General features: G+C 47.7%; 1 pseudogene; it reads left to right on the top strand.

The window, feature by feature from the left end:
* Positions 1-22788: 22788 nt before the first annotated feature.
* On the top strand, positions 22789-22924 carry LOC139056482 (U2 spliceosomal RNA; annotated as a pseudogene).
* The last annotated feature ends 841 nt before the right edge of the window (positions 22925-23765 follow it).

Genomic DNA, 23765 nt, shown 5'->3' with positions numbered 1-23765 from the left:
ACGTCATAAGGGTAAAAGCGCAAACCAAGACACTGACAGAGAAGGCGACACATACGAGCGCTAACGTCCAACTCATGCTTATTGAAAATTCGACAGGGAATATCTATGTGCATGACACAACAGGGAACACGCGTGTATCACATCCATGACTTCATTATGCCTATCTGAAATCGATTCGACGGAACGTCAGTTTCCTTTCCGATCGCCCCAACAGACGGTGAGCTTACGAACATGTGTGCCCAACCCTGACTATCATTACGGCCTCCATAACCTCGCTTACTAGCCTGTATTTATAAATTACATCGCTCCTTGAAGTTGTGGCTGACGTGGGCACGTGCAGTACTGAGTAGCAAGAAGACTGTTCTTCCATTTGTGTTTCCTGAAGTAATCACCTAAGCATCTAGCGAACTTCCCGATTTTCTGCAGCTCAAGAGCACACAGATCTTGAGCTCTCGCGCGTTTCGTCTCTATATCCCCTTCTCCCCAGCGCAGGGTAGCAAAGCGGACCTGCGTCTGGTTAACCTTCCCTCCTTTCCTCTCTTCCGTTTCTCTCACTCTTGCTGCAGCTCGAAGAGATACGATGTACGACATGACCGACACGATCTCAAGGTATACCTATATTTGTGCTTGTCGGAGCAACCCTTGTAACATCGCTTTTCTATAGGCGTACTTCACTTGCACAGGCTGACTGGTACGTTAGGAGCAGAGAGAACTAGATACCTGGGTGCTAGCCTGTTATATTCTTTAGGTTATAGAGAAATCTTGCAAATGCATAAAACTCGGCCTAAATTACCTGTCACGTCGGTGCGCTCATTAACGAGGGCATCTAGCTTCCGAAGTGATCAAACTTTTCACAACAGTGAATTGCACATTAATGGGATGCCCATCATAGGCGGAAAAAAATAAATTTTTCGAGGGGCGAGGAGTGTGTCTGGGGGCCCGACCAGTTTTCCGAATTATGCATATATATATAAGTCACCTGTTGGAGAATATGAGGATATACAAGACCTCATAGTAGGAGACAGTTCAATTTCACAGCCTGAGTCCTCTCGCACCACCAATAATCTGGCATCTCTCGGTGGTGTAATCTTCCTTCGTGTAATTGTCGTGTACCTGGCTATCGCTAATACCGCTGCGCCTTTAGAGCGAAACTGAAGCCTCTCTCTATCTCTCTTACTTTTATTTTTGCTGTGAGTCTGAGTACAAGCGCTGCTGCGCATAACAGCTGTTGAGTCTGATTTCGAGTGAATCCAGCTCGGCCTTATTTCGGTTACTGAGTGAATTATACAGGGTGATCCATTTACCATACACCAAGACTTAAAAAAAGAGCAGTAGCGTTACTCCAGCCGCCAGTAATTTTCTTGTGTTACTGAGATTTATTTCGGTAATTGCAATCAATTATCTAACTCCAAAAGTATTGTCTTAATTATCAAGGTTTCAATGGTTCATTTGCAGGCATCCCAAAATGGCATCTGACTGTGGTGTTTTCAACGACGAACTAATTGCGTACATTTTTTTTTCCCCGACTGGAAAAGAAACCTCGCGAAGTATGAAACATACCACGTGAGTACGCTCACACCCACACATAAGAAAGCGTCCTCAAGTGAGCTGATTGGAAGCAACTGCACTGCCTGTCGCAAACCAGAAGACACGTCGCATCAGCGTAATAATGGCATATGGAAGGAGCACCAACAGCAGGTTTCGCGTTTCGTAGTTATTCCTTCCTCTCATTTCTACGGCACACTTATGATCCGTCTCTCAAGATCGACTGATTACATTAATCATAAGAGCCCTTTGATAACGCGGCCGAAGCGCAGCTCTGACCATGCACGAAACGCGAAAAGCAATGGAATAGGCATGGAATGTTTCAAAATCCCTGCTCTGCTCGCACCGCATCGAAAGAGTGCGCCCACAGCTATATTTCGCGCCAGAAACTTGTTTCGGACCAAAGCCAAATTAAAGTGACGGTTTTATTTTTCATGAAAGTGTGTGCGTCCTGCAAAAACAGGTTCGAGGCAAAAAAATAAGAGCGACACAAACAGACCGAGAAGCGATCCACGTGTAGAGAAAAAGCCAAAACCTATGCGTTCAAGAAAGAAAATATACCACTTCTAAATTAGCCGGATTGGCAATCGGGATGCATGCACAAAAAGGAAAGCAAGAAGAAACACCAGATTTCAGTGTGCCCTTATTATCCATGAATTCGTAAGCCCCTTTGAACACCAGCTGCTGCCTAGTGGACATGTTCGAATAGGTCTCCTTCTGCAGCTATACGCAGCACTGAGTCCGCTTTATCACATCTTCATTGGCTTTCTTGATGACCGGCACTGGATTCTACAGCAGGCCGGCCTCCATTATCCTTGCCTTGAGCTAACCTGACGTCCGTCCTGATCATGTGTAGCAGGATCTTTCACATAACCCTGAAAAAAGCAATCAAGCGGAGAGAGGTCAGATGACCTAGCCGGCCAAATTTACAGGCCCGTACCTTCCAATATATTGCGCATTAAAAGTCGCATCAAGCCAGTTTCGTGCCCCCCATCTTGCTGATGCCACCGAAGTGGAAGACTTGACAGCGGGACTTCGCTGAGCAACCCACCAAGTACTCCTTCAAGGATTTCGTCCACGTAACGCTGTCCCAATTAGTACGTGCTCGAAGATGGGACCTATTATAGATCGAGCGTAAATTCCGCACCACACATTGAACGACCATTGGTACTGGTGCAGATTGCGCTTTATCCAGTCTGGATTGCAGCCACTTCAATAGTGTGCATTAAACTAATTTACCTGGGCGTTTCTGCAAAGTTGGCTCCATCTGTGCACATGATGTTGCTCAAGAAGTCCGGTGACGCACCGGCTTTTGTGAGGACTGTTATGTTCGACCTGTCAAGTGTGAGAGACACTCAGGCGTACGCTTCCATGACAAGATGATTTGCCTCGTCCCAGAAAAGGCTGTTACGATAAGCCTGGACATCGACCTGTCATGTGTGAGAAAAGTTCAAGTGGGCGTCCCCATTTCTTCGTAATTGCCCTCTTCTCCGAAACAGCGTCACCCCTTTCATTCCCTGAGCTGACACAAAGAGAAGGACGAAGAGAAGACAAACCGAAGGGCAGGAGGTCGTCGACGGCAGAACCTGACGAAAGCAATAATACTTCCCCAGGCTCCCTAAGAATACAGCGACAACCACAATACCGCAAGAGGGTATTAAAGGCTGTTCTGGCCCGGTAATAGCTTACTGGCCCGTCCACTAAGGTATTAGCCACAACAAAATTTTAAGTGAAAGGGTCGAGGCAAGTCAAAAGAAACCTCTAATGATGTGGGTGAAAAAGCTCTAGTCATTACACTTTAGGTGTGTGCGGCGGGGGGGGGGGGTAGGGAGGCTTGGGAATCGCAGGGGGGGGGGGGCTCTGCCCCCCCCGCGAAACTCTGGAGGGGGCTCGGGCTCCCTCCCCCCCTCACCCCCCCATAGTCGGCGCCTATGATGCCTGCATTTCGACAAACAAGCCGATCGGTGCCGAAGCCCTTGATCAATGAAATATGGGCAGGATTTCAACACGGAATTTCGAGGAGTCGCGCTAACGATACTTGTTTTCTACTCGCCGTGGTTGATTAGTGGCTTTGGCGTCCGGATAACGACGAGATAGCGGGATCGAATCTCCGTCGCGGCGTCCGCATTTCGAAGGGGGAGAATCAAAAGCAAGAACGCCTGTGTATACCGTGCACTGGGTGCACGTTAAAGGACCCCAGGTGGTCAAAATTAATGCGGAGTCGCTCACTACGGCGTGGCTCACAATCACAGCCTGGTTTTGGCACGTAAAACCTCAGAATTTAATTTTTTTAACCTTTAGTTCCCCGGCACAATTTCACCCGTAATAGAGCAGTTTTTGTACTTCAGTTTTTTTGGAAAGTACCGCGCAATACACGGTCATTATTAGAACGACAGGTCTGGTCAACGCAAAACGAGTCGTATGAAAGCTGACTAACGTAAACGGTATACACACTATCTCACTGTACGGCATTCGAAATCCACTTTATAAGGTGGCTTTTCTCACGTTTCTGTTAAATTATTTTTAAACAGCGTCTGCAGCTTGTTAGAGCCACTGAAACACTTGGTATATGACTCACTCAAACTTGTATATGGGCCCATCTGAAACGTACAACTTTAGGGTCCCGCCATCGCACGCACGCTCTCAAAGCGGATTAAGTCCTTCACGTCCTCTGTCCCACATGCACGAAGAACGAAGCGGAGAGACCGCACGATCTCATCACAGGAGCCGGGCCAAACCGAAAAATATACTTGCCTCTCGCGTCGCGATTGAATAAGGCACCGGAGTTGTCGATAGCGTGGCGGCTCCTTTTAAAACCGAGTGAGATAGAGCTCGGATATAGTTGCGTAACATCTGCCAAAGGACGAGAAAGAATGGAACAGTGGGAGGGGGGGAGGTCGGCACACACACAAACAACGACAGAGTATTACTCCGTGTAGCAGAAACAACGCGAACCACTGCGTATTGAGAGGTGATTAAGATGATAAAACATGAGGAATGAGCATGTCGCGTGGATTTCGGAAGCTCTCTGAGGACGTCATTGTTGCGTGAAAAATGCGCCGTGCGCGATATCGGCCCGATCGATATACGCGGAGCAACTCTATTTCGGTGATGTAAACGCAAAGGAAGAGCGATGAACGGGAGGACTTCCGAGTTCGCTCGTGCCAAAAGGGAGCCGCCATTGCAGTCACTTGGCCTCTGCCATTGCCACCGAGAAACGACGAGCTTTCTATGTGCGGCGTGGTGAGGCCAACGGGAGACCGTGAGTTATGGGCTGCCATATGTAGCCGGCTCCACAGTATCAGAGATTTAGGCAATTCTTCTGCAGCAGAGACAAGTACTGACACACCTTTAGCAGCATAAGTGATGGAGGGGGCATAAGTGATGGAGGGACTACAAGTACGAATCCAAGGTTCTAGCGCAGGATTTCGCCGCGAAACGGGATAAAATAAAAAAGAAAAAGCCGGCTTGAATCACAGCTTTTGTTTTTGAATTGCTTCAAAAGGTTCTGGTAATTCTCGCTTTCTTCCGGGGAACACTGTTCCCTGCTCGACGGGAATGTTAGTGGAGCCACCCGCACTCCAACGTGATGTAGCGGCTCCCACGTGGGCAGCCTCAAGGAAGCGGAACACCTTCTCGAGCGACAGCGAGGCTACCCTGATAAACTCGACCGAGAGCGACGACAGCATCGACGACGACTACGTGACTGTCCTGAATCAGAAAGCAAATCGGTGGATGCTTAGGGTATCTGTGGACACATCTACTATGAGGAGTCCGCAGAGTTCGCCGAAGTACACCATCCTTTTCTTACCTGTGCTACCCTCCGACAACATGAGGTTCCTCAACAGGCAAGTTGCATCGGTTGAACTCGAGATACTGTTGCCAAATGGCATTGACGACGTCCGAGTCAACCCTCGGAAGAATGTTGTCGCGGTAGACGTCGCCCAAGCGTGGGCGTTAGATTCTCTGCGAGCTGTCACTGTCCTCGGTGGCATGAACGTTCGTACCATCATCCCGATGGGAAAAGAGGCTACTACAGGCGTCATATATGACATTGATGCGGCCATCTCAGGCGAGAATTAACCACTTTTGATAAAGCCTGCAAATCATGGGACCCACATACTGCAAGTGGCTCGTCTCGGAAATTCTAGATGCGTAAAAATTGTCCTTAAAGGTGACTGCCTTCCGTCGCATGTGAAGGTAGGTCATTTCCGACATGCTGTCCGGCTCTTTGTTCCCAAGCCGCTTCAGTGCAGAAACTGCCGGAAATTTGGTCCCGTGAGCGCCGTCTGTGGAAAGTCTGCTATATGTTCCCGCTGTGCAGCACAACACTCTGCAGGCAACTGCCAGGCAAAAACTTATAAGTGTGCGAACTGTCAAGGGCACCACGATGCCTCATCAAAGGAATGTCCAAGAGTCAAGAGAGAACTCTCCATCTTGATAAAAATGGTGAGGGACCGGTCGACTCATCGTGAAGCAGCTGCTGACGTCAGGCGACGTCGTTCTCGTCGAAGATGCTCATCATGGAATTCTGCTCTCCGCACAAAGAATAAGCGTGCCGCAAAGCCTCTTGCTGTTGAATCCGCTCCAACCCCAGTGCAGAATGTGCCCAAACCGCGTATAGATAACGGAGCAGCTGAAAAGAACGCTGCGGACGAAGAATGGCCACCACTGCCAAGGATAAGCCCTGTGGAAAAACCCCAACAAGGAGAGGCACCAGAATGCTCCACACGTAACCCAGATGAGCTGACAGCATGCCCGCCGAATTGTAACAATGCTCAAGTCTTTGATAAATGCGATTCGCGTGCTTGCGGGTAACTCGAATACGCCAACATCTCCAAGCGCAGCGCAAGTGTTGGATGCACTGAGCCCAGTGCTTGCAAATCTTGCGTAAGCATAATGGCTCTTTCACTGCCTTCACTCCGTGATGAAGTGCGTATAGTGTGACGATTTTCCAGTGGAATGCCAGATGACTTAAATCACGGATTTCATGTTTCCGCCAATGCGCTTTTACGAACCGATTTCCTGTAGTGGTAATATGTGAACCGAAAGTGTCAAAAGCACTAAGACTCTCTGGATACGAAGCCTTTATGGCGTCGACGTGCGGGCAATCCAGCAAAGTAATTGTTTACATCCGTACAGAAATAACTTACATTCCACGCTCGGTGCAGCCTCATGATGGAAACCAATACGTGTGTCTCCGTATTACAAAGAATAAAGTGGCCTTCACCCTTATCGGCGCCTACATCTCCCCCTATAGTCGTTTCGACGGCGATCGACTGCGAGACATCCTGACGGCGACTTCTGGACCCTGTATTATCACGGGAGACTTTAATGCTCATCACTTGGCTTGGGGAAGCTCCAGAATAGATCCAGGGGCTGGAAACTTGTGGAATTTGCTTCCGACCACGAACTAAGCATTATGAACGCTGGCAGTCCGACGTACTTGCGTGGTTCGAACTATAGCAGTTGCTTAGATTTGACTTTGGTGTCCCGGCAACTTGGTCAAAATGTTCGATGGTTCTCTGACACCGAGATTCATGGCAGTGACCATATTCCCACCCACTTAAGAATCACTGGATTTGGAAGCTTCTCCTTTTCTACTTCCCTACAAGTAAGGTGGTCAACATATAAGACAAAGGCGGAAGAGGCATGCAAAGAAGTATTTACCGGCACCATTGAGAACCTTATTACAAGTGTACTGGAATCGGTCTAAGTGCACCTTTACATCAGCTAAAAACGTACGGATTTCGACATCAAAATCAAAATCATGTTTATTTTTTCAAAGAACTTTGGAAGGAGGCCCGAACAAAAAGTGGAAGCTAGTCCACTTGACGGGGGTTCGGGCCCCCTTCTACAAGGCACAGCGAAGGTGACAAGTCGACAAATAAACAATAGAATCAATTATACATAACAAGATAATAACTTGTTTACAATAGCACAGGCGTACAAATGAGAAGAAAACAATCTTATCAACATATAAGTGAATTTTACATTTTCTTATAAAGTTGTTATTCGACATGTACAAAAAAGTTGCGGAGCCTTGTTCTATTGCTATTTTTTATCGTTAATGTCTGTTTGTGTAGATAATTTATTAGCATAGGAAGAGAACAGCGAAGCATTTGCTCCCCATAGGATGTTCTCGAAAATGGTATTTGCCAGGGTTCCGTGCTACGAGTTTCATGTATCGGCGTTCGAATTGTCAGGTCTGCAAGGGAAGCTAATAAATTTCCAGGATTGTTGATGCTTTGTTTATATCTTATCGCCAGATGATACGAGTAAAGATTGTGAGTAGAAACTAAATTAAAACGATGAAAAAGTGGTTTAGTATGAGCGTGGTAATCTGCATTGGCTATATGTCGAAGAGCTTTCTTTTGGAGTACGAATATGCGATTTAAGTTCGTTGTTGTGGTTTTCCCCCAGACAAGGATACAGTAATTAAGATGAGAAAGGAACAGAGCATTGTAAATTTTTAGTTTAACCTCTTGTGGTAAAAAGAATCGAAACTTTGCTAAAATACCAACAGACTTTGCAATACGGGTAATAACGTGATTTATGTGCAGATCCCAGGACATGTTTTTATGAAAATGGACACCAAGTGCCTTAACAGAGTCGACAACTTCTACAATGTCATTACCGAGGAGAAGCTTACCTTCTAGCACAGCACGTGATTGTTTGGGTGAAAACAGGATTGCCTTTCTTTTATTAACGTTTATCTCCAATGAATTTAGCTTGCTCCAGGAGTTCAATTAGTCAAGGCAATCGTTTATATCGAGGTGAAGTGTCGTAGTGTTAGAGTTTCGGAACAGTAGTGTCGTGTCATCCGCATAAATAACAAATGTCGGTTTCGCGCTTATCTTAATTATGTCGTTAATGTAAAAGTTAAATAGAAGGGGACCAAGGATGCTCCTTTGGTGAACACCAGCATTCACATTTTTAAATGAGGAAAGAGAATCACCTATCACTACGGCTTGCTTACGAAATTTTAGGTAAGAGGTTAGAAGTCGTAGGGGTGTGCCTCGTATACCATACAGCTCGAGTTTTTTTAGCAACGTTATGTGGTTCAGGCGATCGAAGGCCTTTGAAAAATCTATATAAATACCAGCTATAAATTCCTTCTCTTCAAAAGCTTTTAAAATTATTTCCTTTTGGTTTAATAAAGCGAGTTCTGCTGATCTGCCCTTACGAAAGCCGTATTGAGCGTTAGTTATTAAGTTAAAGTTAGAGGCGAAATTTTCGATTCTACCATGTATTATTTTTTCTAGTGCTTTTGAGAACACTGGAAGAATGGAAATAGGGCGATAGTTAGAAAACTGGTTTTTATCACCTCCTTTGTGAATAACAATTACTTTAGAGAGCTTCATCCGCTCGGGGAAATTTCCAGTACTAATCGCTTGGTTATAAATATGTGCGAGTGGTGCTGCAATTATATCAATGGTGTACTTAACAGATTTTAATTGTAGGTTATCCATATCGTAGACATTACTATTTTGAGCAGGTTAAATGTCATTACAACCTCATGCACACTCGTAGGGTTCAGATATATACTATTTTTATTACTCTGGATTTGATTAACAGCCTCAGGATAGTGGGACGTGTTCACTAGATTGACAAAAAAAATCATTGAATGTTTCAACCACTTGGCCGCCCTTTAAAACCAGACCATTTACGCTTATCTCTTGAGCACTTTGAGCCGCAGGTGAACGATTCAATAATTCATTTATCCTTTTCCATACTACATCTGCCTTTGCATTACGGTCCAAATTGAAAGATGTAAATAGGTATTCCCTTTTCGCATTACGAAGAAAGGCGGCTGTATTGTTTATATGTTGCCTAAATTGTTCCCAGTCATCAAGGTTTCTCGTGGACAAGAACTTTCTATAAAGTTTGTCTTTCTTTTTTATCAATTTAAGGCAGAAGTTCTAAATCCAAGGTTTCCGCGATCGGCTGGATTTTTATAGTAATTAACGGAAAAGACTCATGATAGGCTTCTTTAAACAAACGTAAGAATGTATCATACGCTTCATTAACTGTATCTGCGTGATATATAGGGTCCCAATCTATCCTTTTTAACTTAGAGCGAAATGTTTCAAGCGTTATTCGATTAATGTTTTGAATTTTCCGATTATCTGAATGTTGTGTGGCAATCTTATGGTGCGGCGACCTAATAAGAAGAAATATAGGTACGTGATCGCTAATATGGGAGGCGAGAACACCACCTATATTATCATGCGGTGCTAAATTGGTGATGAATAGATCGATTAATGTGCTTGTGGCCGATGTAATGCGTGTTGCCGTGTTAACCGTGCAGTGAAAACCATTCGAATCTAAAAGTGTCTGGAACGTGTGCCGCGGGGTGGATGCGTCCAACATATTAATATTAAAATCTCCGCTAACGACAGGTGTCAGTTCATTTTGGTTTACATACATGAACAGATCTTCAAGGTAGGCAAATAAATTGAGTAAATTCCCATCAGGCGGGCGGTACATCACAGCAAATATATGATCATTGGATCGGACAACAAGACTCTCTACGTCATTCGTCATTAACGAATAGTTTTCCATTAAATCGCATCTGACACTTTTCACATACATAAGCAACCCACCACTATTTCGGTTACTTCTGTTTTTCGAAAAACTGCTGTAATTTTCATGTTTTGGAGTGTCACTTTCTGAAGTAAGACATGTTTCGGTTAGTAATATGAAGTCAAACTTAAAATTGAAAGAGTTTAACAGAATACCTAACTGATCTTCTTTGTTCCGTAGCGACCTTACATTCAAATGGAAACATGTGAATCCTTTAATATTTTCTAATACAAATATTTTATTTACGTCATCGGGTGTAACGGCCATTCCTTTGTGACCCGAGCAAAGAAATGCAGTTATGTAGGCTTACTGAATCTTATCAATGTCCCGTGCACATGTCACTCGGACAGCTCGGGAGTCTTCATCTTTACGCGCGAAAATATGACCATTTTTGACCCACACGAACTTCCAGTTTGACAATCTTTTTTTCTCAATGGCCATGCCCAGGAGCCGCTTCAATGGTGGACACAAATGTTCGTTCACAAAAATGGGTTCATTTGAGGAGTGGCCAAGGTCATGCATGGTAAGCCTAGTCTTTTTCGTCTTTTGAAGAAATGCGTCACGCTTGCAGCGGCTCTTAAACCGCACGACAATGTTAGATGGCGCGTGATCGTTGCGAGTTTTCACCCTGTGCACGACTTCAATATCATCCGGTTCAACCTTATGCTGAAGCGATGTTCCAATCTGGCACACTGCCTGTACAAGGTCTTCACTTTTGCTCTCCTGCACTCCCTTTATTTCGACGTTGCAGTTCCGGGAGTATTGCTCATTAGCTGTAATCCTGAGCTCTTGCTCCTCTAGTTCCTTTTTAATTTTAGTGCATTCGGTCATGAGAGTGTCATTGGCTTTCTTTAACTCCTGGTTTTCTTTTTGAAGGGTTTCATTCTTTTTCATGACCTCTTCAAACCTCGCGTTGAAAATGTCAAGGCTTTTCTCAAATTCGCGAAGTTCTTTTCGTACATCGCGTTCAAGCTTACTCTTGAATTCCTTCATTTCGCTTCGGTACTCCTCTCTTATTTCTTCAAAACGCGAAGTCATGGTGTTTCACATACAGCACCGGCCAAACACGATAGAAATTATTGGCAGCAGCGAGTACGACAGGGAAAGAAACAGATTCGGACAAGCTTTGAACTATGAAAACCAACTAACCTGGAGGGCGAAAAAGTTCCAACGACGACTTCCAACGACGACTACGGCTTTTGTAGCCTCAAGTGGCTCCCGGCGCAGACGCAGAAGCGTTGAGTAAAGGCACACGCCCCCCGCCAAGGCAACGACGGTAGCACGTTGTGAAGTTCAGCGTAGTCGCAGGTCACAGTGGTCCACGGCTGGATTGCGTTCCGGGCTTATCTGGAGGGCGAAAAAGTAGATACACGCTTAATTCTGCGTTCTCTCCTGTCGTCTCGCTGCAGCCAACTTGAGCGACCTCGAACGATTCGCAGAAGGGCGGAGAGGTGATACAGGCGCACCAAGTCAATCCATGACCTTAGAGTTGCTCGACGTATACGGAAGAAAATCCATGGGAAGGCTGGAGGAACAACGGTGGAAGACGTTCTGCGAATCACTTGACCCCGGTAAGCCACTGTCTATGATATGGAGGACGGTGCGCGGCCTTGGCTAGTCTCCACAGCAACGACACCCATTCTTAGCCCTAGCCCTCCATCAAGGCCGCTCGCAGGTCGATATAGTCGAAGATGTCTGTGTGAAGATTGCGGGCAGTGTGGTCACCATAAATAGCGAAATTCTGGGTGAGGTTCCTGCGACACGCTTCCCAGAATTGAACGCGTCCTTCTCACTTGAGGAATTGGACACTGCTCTGGCCACATGCAGGCGCTCATCGTCGCCAGGACCAGACGGCATCAACTACGCTGCTTTACGCCACCTAGCTGAAGATGGCCGAAGTAGACTTCTGGAATGTTATAACCAGTCATGGAATGATGGCGTCGTTCCTGAGCGGTGGAAGTCCAGCCGTTTGATATCACTCGTGAAGTCTGGAAAGTCGCCACTTGACCTAGCGTCCTGATTTCGCTTGATTTCACTTGATTTCGCTGTCCAGCTGTGTTGGGAAGGTCATGGAAAGAATGATTCTCACACGCCTAGAATGGTATCTTGAGGCCATCTTGGTATCTTGAGGTATCTTGAGACCCCGAGGCCATGGCTGGGTTTAGAAGAGGCCGTTCCTCTACTGACAACGTCATCGACCTCGTCACGTCTGCACAACAAGAAAAACACCACAAGCGCATATCGGTTGCACTATTCCTCGATGCGAAAAGCGCCTATGATAATGTAACGCATGAAGCCATCCTTGATGCCGTGGAAAATAATGGAATTGGTGGACGCATGTTTCGGTGGATTCAGAGCTATCTATTCAAAAGATCCTTCTTTGTGCACAGTACAGATGGCCGAACTGCTGACCATTACACTTGCCGTGGCGTCCTTCAGGGTGGGGTTCTTAGCCCCACTTTGTTCAACTTTGCAATCCTTGGACTTGCCGACGTTCTACCACATACAGTAAACATTTCCACATATGCTGACGACATATGCATATCGGCCTCGGCAGTTACACGTCTCCAGGTGCGTGCACGGCTCCAAAAAGAAGCGACCCTAACATCATCGGACCTGCGTGCTCAAGGCCTCAGCATTTTGACCGAGAAGTGCGCCTTAGTCGCTTTTATCCACAAGCCCAGGACCTGGTACCCCATTTCTATTGACCACCAACCAATTTTCTACGCAAAAAACTCACTAATTCCTAGGCGTTATTATCGACAGAGACCTTTCGTGGAGCCCCAACATCTCATACTCGAAGAAGAGGCTTACTTCTATCTCCCATATACTAAGGTTCCTTGCCGGTAAAACGTGGGGCACATCCGTAGCATCTACGCTTCAACTATACAGGACGCTCTTCCTAGGATACTTGCGGTATAGCACACCAGTGCTGTCCAATGCTAACAAAACTAACATCCATGTCTTACAGAGCATTCAAGGCCAAGCCCTTCGAACATGTCTGGGGCTACCTCGAAATTGTTGCTGCCTCAATTATTGCTACCTCAACGGTAGCAACAATTGCGACCGCGAGGGACCACCCAATAATGACCTATATAGCTATCGATGCACGCCGGGCGCATGTTCCCTCTCCATACATCCAGAGTCCCTGACCGCCATCTCGCTCGCTTGCCTAAGAAAAGACCCAAGGCAGCGTTCTCCAGATCAATTGCGGCTGACCGACACTCTTTGTCTTTGAGGCACTCACCCGCAACAAGACCGCCATCCCCTCTGTGGTGCTGGAAAAAGCCTCCTGTGTACCTTGCTGTTCCAGGAATAGTGAGGAAAGCTAGCCTGACCACCGCGGCTCTCAAGCAGATCACATTGGGACTTTTGCATTGTTCATACGCTAACCGAATACATGTTTACACGGATGGTTCCATCTCCGAAAACTCGACGGGTGCCATTGTTATACGAACTCAATCGGTCGTCATCAAGTTTAAGACTTCACACTTAATGACATCTACAGGTTCCTAACTGGGCACTCATTGCACTGCTGTCGAATACATTGAAAAAGAACCGTCCAACAAATGGGCAATATCTTGTGATTCGAAAGCATCCCTCCAGAGCTTGCGAAGTTTACGATGTGGCAATTATGAACAGCTGGGGTCGCAAATAGACGAAACTTGCCATTGCGCTTCTGAACGAGGACATGATATCATCTTTCAGTGGCTGCCGGAACACTGTGGCATCGTTGGTAATCACCTCGCCGATGACGCTGCCCCACGTGCCCAGGCTGGCGCACCGACACTCCTTATACCTTTATCGAGAGTAGACGCTGCAAGAGAGCTTCGCAGTCTCGCTCGTACCATCACGTTAGGTTACTGGCATACACCACAGAACTCTAAGTGTCGTTTACACAGCCTCGACCCATCACTGAAACTCAAATTACCAGCGAACCTCTCACGACGTGACCCAACACTACTGTGTCGGCTGTGGGTTGGAGTAGCATTCACCAATTCCTACAGCTATGCTATTGGAATGGCGGACTCATCAATGCGCGCTAAGTGCAAGTGTGAAGAGACCATCAGTCATCTTCTGTGCCACTCTTCTCGCTTCGATAATCAATGTCAGACTCACCAGTGTGCCTTGTATAGACTGGGTGACAGGCCATTTACGGAAGCGAAGATCTTGAGAGCCTGGCCTCACAGTTCATTAGGCCAGAAAGCAGTTCGAGCGCTTTTTCACTACCTGAAGGCGACAGGCTTGAGTGCCCGACTATAGACATCCTCTCTCTCTTTCACTCCCCATTCCCCTCCTCACGTGTAGGGCAGCAAACTGGACGCAGTCTGGTTAACCTCCCTGCCTTTCCTTCTTCCCTTCTCTCTCTTCATTATCACAATTTTTCTTAATTAGCTCGTACCATACTGCGATTTGCCGTCCAAGTAATGTGTGCATCTGCAAATATAGCCCAGGATGCGGCGAAATTGTGCTATCCGCCATAACCTTTGGATGCGTTTTCATCGTCGCATTTACCACTAAATTGCCACTTCGTTTGTTTTCAGTGTCCGTTCACACGTATACGAGATCTTCTGCTAGGCAGAGTCTCTACAATCGCATCGACCCCTGCGTGCCTCAGGAGGAAACCCCGCAATTGCGTGAGCCGCGAAGGTATGGTGGCTAGAATAGCGAAGGCATTCTGAGCGAGCATAAAGGCGCGCACACCACGTGGCTCCGTAGACGTTCGCCCGGGCGAGCGGGGAGAGGGGGGAGGGGGGGGGGGTGTGGATCGGTCACCCAGATAGCGCACCACCTTTTCCGGACGACCGCAGCAATGCTTACGGCCAGCGTCCGCTATCAAAGCAGGCACTCGAACCGGAAGATAGGGACGGCTAAATGCTGCGCTTATTGGCCTCCGAAGACACCACTTCCAGCTGGGCGTGCGTAGTCGTATAGCTTCGATTTTTCCTACGCGAACGCGTGGGTCTTTTAAATACTTCGCTCTGGATTAACGATCTCCCGGTGCGCCTTAAGTCTTAAAGCGCATTCCGCGCTGCTCCGCACGCCGTACACCGTACCGCGATAGCTGTCCGGCAGTGCAGCGTGGAGCGGCAGCTGCAATTCTATATCACCCCTTTTCATCTTACTTCCCTCTCTGTCTTCTCTCAGCGAACATTGCAATCGGCGAGTGAACGGAACCCGGGGAAAACAAGCGAAATGCATCACCCCGAGTGCGCGCGTGGCAGGCGGAGCAAATTCGTGCGCATCGCCTCGCTGGAAGGCCGTCCCCGCCCTCGTGCGCAAAGTCCTCTCCGTACAAATTCCAGTATCTTGACGACAACGACTCTCTTGCTCTCTCTCTCTCTCTGTCTCTCTCTCTCTCTCTCTCTCTCGGAATGTCTAATGGGGCCGGCTTATATACGTGCAGCCGCCGACTCCATACCGCCTAATCCTTCCTCCCCGCGCGCAGCTCCTTCGGCGCACCACCGCCGCCGACGTGTGCGTGTCCGCGCACACGACAATTATTCTTGATAATCATAATAAATGGGCCAACGCGACGATGAGAGAAAGAGGAGGAGGATGAGAGAAAGAGGAGACTTCGCTGCAGCATGCGGGCCGGAGGACCTCGACAGCTCCACCTCCTCTCACTCTCTCTATTCCCCCTCCCCCACCTCCCCACTCGCACTCTTCCTCCAACCCCCTTCTTTCTTTCTTTCTTTCGGCCCACTTGTTCACTTCTGGTCGAGCGAGCTTTTCTCTCTAGCGGTCGAAGATGATCTAGCTCCCGTTCTCACGGCATCTTTCCGGCTCTGAGAGCAACGGTGTGTACATGCACAGCTTGCGAGGGAGCGACGGTTTCCATGAACCCATCTCGCTATGTACATATGTACACGCAGGAGAGGCGGCGATGGATCGCCTAACTGACACCGGACGAAGGCTGCAATTTTCGGGTCTTCTCGACGGCGAAGCTGTGTATACGGCGTACGCGTAGCGCTCAACGCTCGAGGAAACTCGTGCGAGGCGTGTGCGTGCAAACGCACACGGGCGTGGACGTGTTGTCCACGAATAAAGAACAACGAGGCCTAAAGGGGAGGAAGGAAGTGGCGGGGGAGGGTGGAGGTCGGAAGGAGTTGTCTTCTAAACGGTTTTCGAGGAACGGGTCTGGGCAGACGAAAGGGGCCCCCGTAAGGGTGGCGTGACGAAATGTCTCGCTCACTCGTTCGCGCGAAATCTCGAGACTGCCGCGTTCTCGCTGCCAATAATGTGTTACGGCTATCGTCATTTCCATTATCTCTCCGCCCTCGAAGAGAACTTATACGAAACGTAGCCATCACATTGAATAGTCTCGCATAAGCTTACAAGATCGTACTTGAGAAATAGAATTGATGGAACGAAATGGACGAAATGGGCGCGAGTTGGTGTTTAGATTCGTCGTCAGGAAAGCGCGATGAGACAGTATTAAGAAGCGCTCGTCCCGTTTCCTTCAGCCGTCTTCTGTCCCTTCGCGCTTCCATTATCATGAATCTAACCAAAGGCGACGATGGGATGGACCAGTCGTTGGCAAGTCTTGAAAGGTTGAATCCGCCTACAGCCAACATATATACAGGGTGTTTCAACGAACACTTTCAAAATTTTTTAAAGGATGCTCGTGTCAGATAGCTCAATTCTAGTTTATGAACCGGTCTACTCGAAGTGGTGGACACTACTTGCAGAAAAAACTGAAATGCGAAGTCGACTAATTAACAAGAATTCACTAATGAACGTTTTAGCTAACCATCTTATGACTCATATTACAATGTACAAATTATAGCCGTGGAGATCGCAAGGCGGATCCACTCGGAACGAATTCTCAAGATCACAGCAGTTTCGAGATAAACATTCCGGAAGTTTGCGGAGAAATGCATTGGCGTTCCAGTTGTGGGCTTCAGCGCATGAAACGAAGTTTTCGTAACAAATTAACTGCACGGCCCTGCGAAATACCGTAGCAAGGGCGCATTGCAGCAGCACATGATTGTTGGATTCTTGAACGGGGCAACTGGGACACAGCGAAGATGGAACTGCGCCCCACCGCTCTACTCTATCACTTGTTGGGACACTTGCCGCCCCAGACGCCTCCTGAAGTCGCGTATGTGGCCAGGCGGAAGTGATGACGTTATCGCACCCCACGACACATTATCGGAACGTGCGCGGCGAACTGTGGAAGCTAGAGGAAGCAGTAAGGCTGACATTGTATCTACAACACGGTTTTCAAGGACGTCTACATCAGGACATAACTGTTGTACGCGGCAATAAAATGAAATGGACGTAGAGTAAAATGCAGGTGCGCTTAACACTTCTGGTCCGCGATTTAAGTGCACGCCCGGTAACATGTAACAAATTTTTGTGCCAAGGAAGTAGCAGGCGAATTCCCGACCGGAACACTGATCACGCTGAAACAATTGGAGCAGAAATCGCAGAGCAAGCAGCCGGCAGCGGACAGACACGGATGAGAACGTGAATCCCCCACGAGAGCGTGGTTGATATTTGAATGCGTGGTTGCCTAAGCGCCGCGCGACAAACCAGTTCTGTACTGCCCGACCAGAAGAACTACAATGAGCTAGTAACCCGTAATGGTGGCGTACCCCCGTACCATGGCGTACCCATAACGTACCACCCTGACACGGTCGCAAAATACAGACGGTGCTAAGCACCCTCTTTCTAATATAGGGTTGTAAAATGCGGAATATTTCGCCTTACATCTTGAAGAATTGAGAGCCACGCAGACTCTGATATGCCATCGTAGTTGTAATCAAGGCCTAAAATGCGAATCTTTTGAAGATGTAAAAGGGGACTTAGGCTTGTATGTGGCGAGCCAATGAATAAATAACGACATTTTGAAAAAAAAATTTAGCGCAGCACCTGAAATATTTCCATACTCAGTGAAAATTCGAAAGCTACCGGTTAAGCTTTCTTGTTTCTTGAGATATAATGTGATGTCATCGGCGAAGGCTGTCACCTACACAACACCGCTACCAGGAAGTGGGAGACCGCACACGTAAGGGTCTCTCAGTATTGAGCGCAGAAATGGTTTAAGGCTGAGCACAAAGAGTACTGGGGATAGAGGGCACCCATGACGAACACCACGAGTGACGGGAAATGGTGCACTTTCACGACCATCAAGAAACAATATACTTCAGATATTTGAATAGGCATTCCTAGTAAGTTCAACAAAATTTGATGAAAAGTCCAACGATGAGGTCAGTACATTGAATATGTAGCTATGTTCAAGGCGATCGAACGCTTTTCCTGATCTAGTGAAACTAAGAGACCTCGTGCTGACCTGGTCAGCGTGTGCGTCATTATGTCACGCGTAACGAACTAGAGACTGTGTAGCTCTCTGCCAGGGACTGAGCATGCCTGATGGTGTCCTATTAGGGAAGGAATCAGGCTTCTCAAGCGCCGGGTGAGAACAGCTGTGAAGGTTTTGTAGTCACCGTTGAGAAGCGTGATTGGCCTCCATTCCTCTGGCCGAACTGATGACGGATCGTGCTTAGGTATCAGCACAATACGACCGTCCCGAAAACTAAACGGGAAATCAAAGTTCTCAAAGCATTGGCTGATAACCGATACGAAAGTGGCACTAATATCTTCCCAATAATGTTAGATAAAACTTAATGGATAACCCGTCCGGCCCTGAGGCCTCGCCATGCTTCCTCGAAGATAACGCTGCTTTTCACTTCGTCAGCTGACGGTCGTGCACAAAGACGTCCAGCGACCTCAGATGAAACCTGAGGCAGGCCACTAAGCATTTCAACGTTGCCATGATCCACTCGCATATTCTTACGTGCCATGTTTTCCAAATGCGACACAGAGAGCGAATAATCACGCGCGGGAGGCAACGTAACAGGAAGTGCTCTTGGGGCCACAGAACCGAATGCAATAGGCTGTGTAAAAAGCCAGTTTCTTGCAAAGTGCTGAACTTCAGGGTGTGCACAAGGATTACGTCTGTATCGCCAAGCAGCAGGCTGAAAAAGACGACGCTGCGATGAAGCTTCGGAAACGCCTTCATAGGTCACACTGCCATGACCGCATCAGCGAAGTCAGTTCTCTGACCTCAAAGGCAATACGGGGCTTCGTGGCAGTATCCGCCAGTTATCCTTACATGCGTCGTCTGAGTGCACGTCCTTCAATTTAACATTGCAGACGCCACTGCACCTGGAGAGCGTCCCATGACTCTGGGTTAGGCCTAGAAACAGAGGTGCGCAAGATTTTTGACAAACAAGAGCGCGAGCGCGCGTCATGTAGAACGCGGATGTCTAGACGCCAAGGTTTTACTGATGAGGAAGCAGGGAAGCGAATTTCAAGTATAAGTGGCCTGTGATCGGAAAGATAAACAGGAGATGAAGGTAAAGTTATCAAGTCAGACCGGGTGACATACTGAGCTAAATTGCTTGGAAGATAGGTACGTTCTAAGCTACTTGACGAGGGACCGCGTCGCCACGTCCAGACAAATCAAGAACCAAGAAAAAGATCTCAGTGCCCTTCCACTCTGTGAAGAAAGATGACCAGCGAAGCTGTGCACGTGGGCCCCTTAGTGGCGAAGTGTACCTCCGTCGCGGGTCGGCCCAGCATTGCACTATCTTCGGGATCGGCCCATGTATGGAGAGTGCTTAACGCCCGCTTCACTTCCGCAGCGGGTCGGCCCGGCATTGCACTGTCTTTTGGATCGGCCCACGTATGGGGAGTGCTTAATGCCCGCTTCACCTTCGCCCCGGGTCAGCCCGGCATTGCACCATCTCCGGCATCGGTCCACGTATTGGGAGTTTTTTTGCTTACAACGACATAAAAATTTCCTTGGATGGTAGAGGCATACAGCTTCGCTGTAGAAGTTTATATATGTATCCAGAAGCGAAAAGTGCTGGACGAGGCGACGAGATTCCCGCGCGTTCCCATAAGGGCGACCATAGCCCGGGTCCTGCATATTTGCTTCCGTGTCTAAAACACAACTAAAATCCCCAACAAGCACCATATGATGAGCATGCAGAAAACAACGTCCACGTCACAAAACAAAAAGAAAAAAAGGAAATCGCAGTTCCACGCGAATGGGGAAGCACCGACTGCGATAGCAAATTATTAGCCAGCTGTACGAAGTAAGCATAGTAGTTTTATCGGCCGTATAAACTTGTAAATTATGGGGTTTTACCTGCCAAAGCTACGGTCTGATTATGAATCCCACCGCAGTGGCGGACTCCGGAAATTTGGACCTCCTGGGGTTCTTTAACGTGCACCTAAATCTAAGTCTACGGATGTTTTCGCATTTCGCTCCCATCGAAATGTAGCCGTCTTGGCCGGGATTCAATCCCGCGACCTCTTGCTTAATTAGCAACCCAACACCGGTATAAACTTTTAAACATTCGCTAACTAACTAAATTAACAATCATAGAATGTCTGAGCGTGACTCAATGAGTACGTAGAAAGAAACAGACACACGGAGACTGCGCTGTCGTTGTGTGTGCTTCTTTCTACGTTTTTGTTCAATCGCGTTAACACATTCTGTCATGGATCCAAACCAACTAGCCCGTCAACGTGTTTTAACTAAATTAAACAGCACGGTGTCACGCGCGCACAGGTAAACATGAACGCAGATCGCTCGATGACAGCGGAAACTGTTTGCGAAAACGCTGGAGCCAGGAATCGCGGCAGTAGCCTCGAGCCAATTGACCTCCGTGCATGTGTCACTTCAACGCTTACGAAACGTCGAAATCACAGCGCACACGACGCTATACCGGCACTATGCACACTCTGCAAAGATCGCAAGTCGATTTCAAGACACACGAGCGCCGGCAACGCGTCCCTACGGCGTCAGCGATTCGCGCGGCCAACGCCTCAGTATACGCCGTGGTTGTCTCTACTCTGTACGTAGCGGCGGGCGAGGGGGACATCGACGGGCATTGTAGCAGCCGCCGAGAACGCCACTCCATCCTCGCCTCACCCCCCTCTTGTCTCGCGCGTCACATGATCGGAGACGCATCCGTGCCGAGTTCCTCGCTGCGCATGCAAGACTGAACCGCGTTCGCAGGCTCCCCCTCACACGCTTTCCCTCATAGAGAAGCGGCGGCAGAAATGCGCCTGGAATGTTCATATAATTGCTTACATTCACAGTTGTACACCGCCGAAGTAACCTTTGGACTGCTTTGGAGCCGAGTTAACATACGCAACATTGCTTGGAAGCCATAACGAGGAACCCCCTCACTTCGTCTAGGTAATATTTTTTATTTCGATCAACGTTTTCTTTAGCGCTTCGACAATTATTAAGTTTGAGTAACGTTACTAACAAGTTCAACACGAAGCATGTTTCTTTTTACTTAACCATGACTGCGTTCTTGTTGAAGATAAGATATGCAAAATAGTAGCATAATATTTTGAATAGTGTTTCGTTTCTGAAAAAGCGACATTTTCTTTCGATTTTTTTTTTCTGTACTGGTTCTCCTTCCAAACTGGTGGCGTACGCTTTATAAGAGAATCGTCGCTCTTGCCATGTTTATAACACTCTGTTAACAGTAACATGACATTGCTTGAAGCTGTCGCTCCGTTAGCTCCCCTGCCACTCCTATCACGTCGGCGTCTAGGGCAACGACGAGGCTGAGGCCCTTGCAAAGGCAGCACACCACCCCACTGAACCCGTCAGCACCGCGGTAACCGCCTTCGACAGAGCAGTTCTGTACTGCCCGACCAGAAGAAGGAACCAAGAAGGCACTGTAGTGACCTAGTAACCCGTACTGGTGGCTCTACAACGTGACAAACCTACCACACACTGCTGCAAAATACAGACTGCGCTAAAAAACTTCCTCATCATAAGAACAAATCATATCACTGAACATCCTGACTATTCCGCCTTACATCGAAAGCCACAGAGTCTGCTATGCCATCATAGGCGACATCAAAGCTATACGAGAACCAGCCTGATGAAGACTTGTACCACCGCCACTATATTGATTCGGAGCCGAATTTTCAATATCCACACCGTTTCGAAGCTATAAGAACCATCTCACCTGCTCTCACTAATACTTTCTATTTCGATCAATGTTTCACATAACATTTGTGACGATTGTTAAAGCTCAATTTGAATACCTAACAAGTTCAACATTAAGCTTCTTTCGTTTTACTTAATCCTGACTGCGTTCCGGTGGTAGACAACATATGTAAAATAAAACTTCGGTTGGGGCTAGTTGGGACATCGCATTATAAGGTGAAATATTTACCGCAAACAACCAAGACAAACCGCAGAGAAGCGACGAGACAAGCAATGGCGATGTGCTTGTCTCTTCTCTTTTCCCTCCCTCTCTCTATCTTACCTTTCTATTCCCTCTTTCCCGTCCCCCGAGTAAGATAGTCAACCAGACGCATTTCTAGTTAACATCCCTGCCTTGTCTCTTCATTTCCTCCTCCTCCTCCTCCTCCTCCTCCTCCTCCTCCTCTTTGTGCGCTGTGCTGGGTGCTTGCGCTGAATATTTCTCCTTATGGTATGTAAAATAGAAGGATAATACAATGAACAGCGCTTTGTGAGCGCATTTTCTACCGATTTCTTTTCTGTAGTGGTTCTACGAATAACATTGTCTCTCTCTCTTTCTCTCTCCTTCCAAGCTGGCGGCGTATTCATGAGAAGAGATTCATCGATCTTGCCATGTTCATTTATGCATCTTTATTTATTTATTTATTTATTTATTATTGTTATTGTTATTGTTATTGTTAGGAGCGGAGTACTTGAAGCGTGCTTCAACTCCGCTGCTGGTTGGCTCGGTATTGCACTACCTCCGGTATCGGCCCACGAACACAACAAATGCATTGGGGGTATATGCGTACACAGCTTTACTATAAAACAATAAGCAGCTATTGCAATTAAAGGCACAAGGAAATTACAAACCGAAAGGAGGCAGCTGTGAGCAAAGGAAACAAGTGTCGTAGTGAATAAAAAACTAGAGCAAAGGCAAATTAATGAAGAATCGGAAGGCATGAAATCCAAACTGAATTTAGAGCGACGCCCAGCAAGTTATGGACAACATAGCTGTAAATTCACCGGTATACATACACGCGCAAAAATAAATGTCAAATGTTTTGTTAGAGCCAAGAAAAAAAAAATGGATGTGGCTTAGCTAAGGTTAATTAGCCCAGGATGCGAAGCATACTAGCCTTTATTTTAACGCGACAGCGTTAAGGAGCTCGTGTCGCAGAAAAGCCGGTGTCGTCGGCGTCGGCTCAGGCGTGCGGCGCTTGCTCAGGCGCACATTTCGTTGTCGCGCCGAACGCTGCGTTGCTCGACGCTCACCGCGTCCGATGCGGGGCGCGTAGTCGCTGCGCCGTAGCGAAGCCACCTAGAAACAGTCTCTGTAGCACGCCGCAACCTTCGCTTCTCATTCCAACGAGCAGCTCTGTCTCCAGGAGGCATCTCACCTCGTGAGTGTCTAGCAGAGGCAAGCGCAGCTGCATATATACCGCCGCGACGCCGCGAGCGACGGTGCGAGATGGAGCCCCGTTTTTCCTCTGTCGTGACGTCACGGTGTCACGTGGTCAGCCTTGAAGGCGACGCCGCGAGCGACGGCGCGAGTTGGAGCCCCGTTTCTCCTCTGTCGTGACGTCACGATGTCACGTGGTATTGAAGGCGACACCACCGCGCC

Source organism: Dermacentor albipictus, chromosome 2 (assembly GCF_038994185.2).
Source record: "Dermacentor albipictus isolate Rhodes 1998 colony chromosome 2, USDA_Dalb.pri_finalv2, whole genome shotgun sequence".
NCBI lineage: Eukaryota > Metazoa > Arthropoda > Arachnida > Ixodida > Ixodidae > Dermacentor > Dermacentor albipictus.
This window is presented reverse-complemented; position numbering and strand designations above follow the sequence as displayed.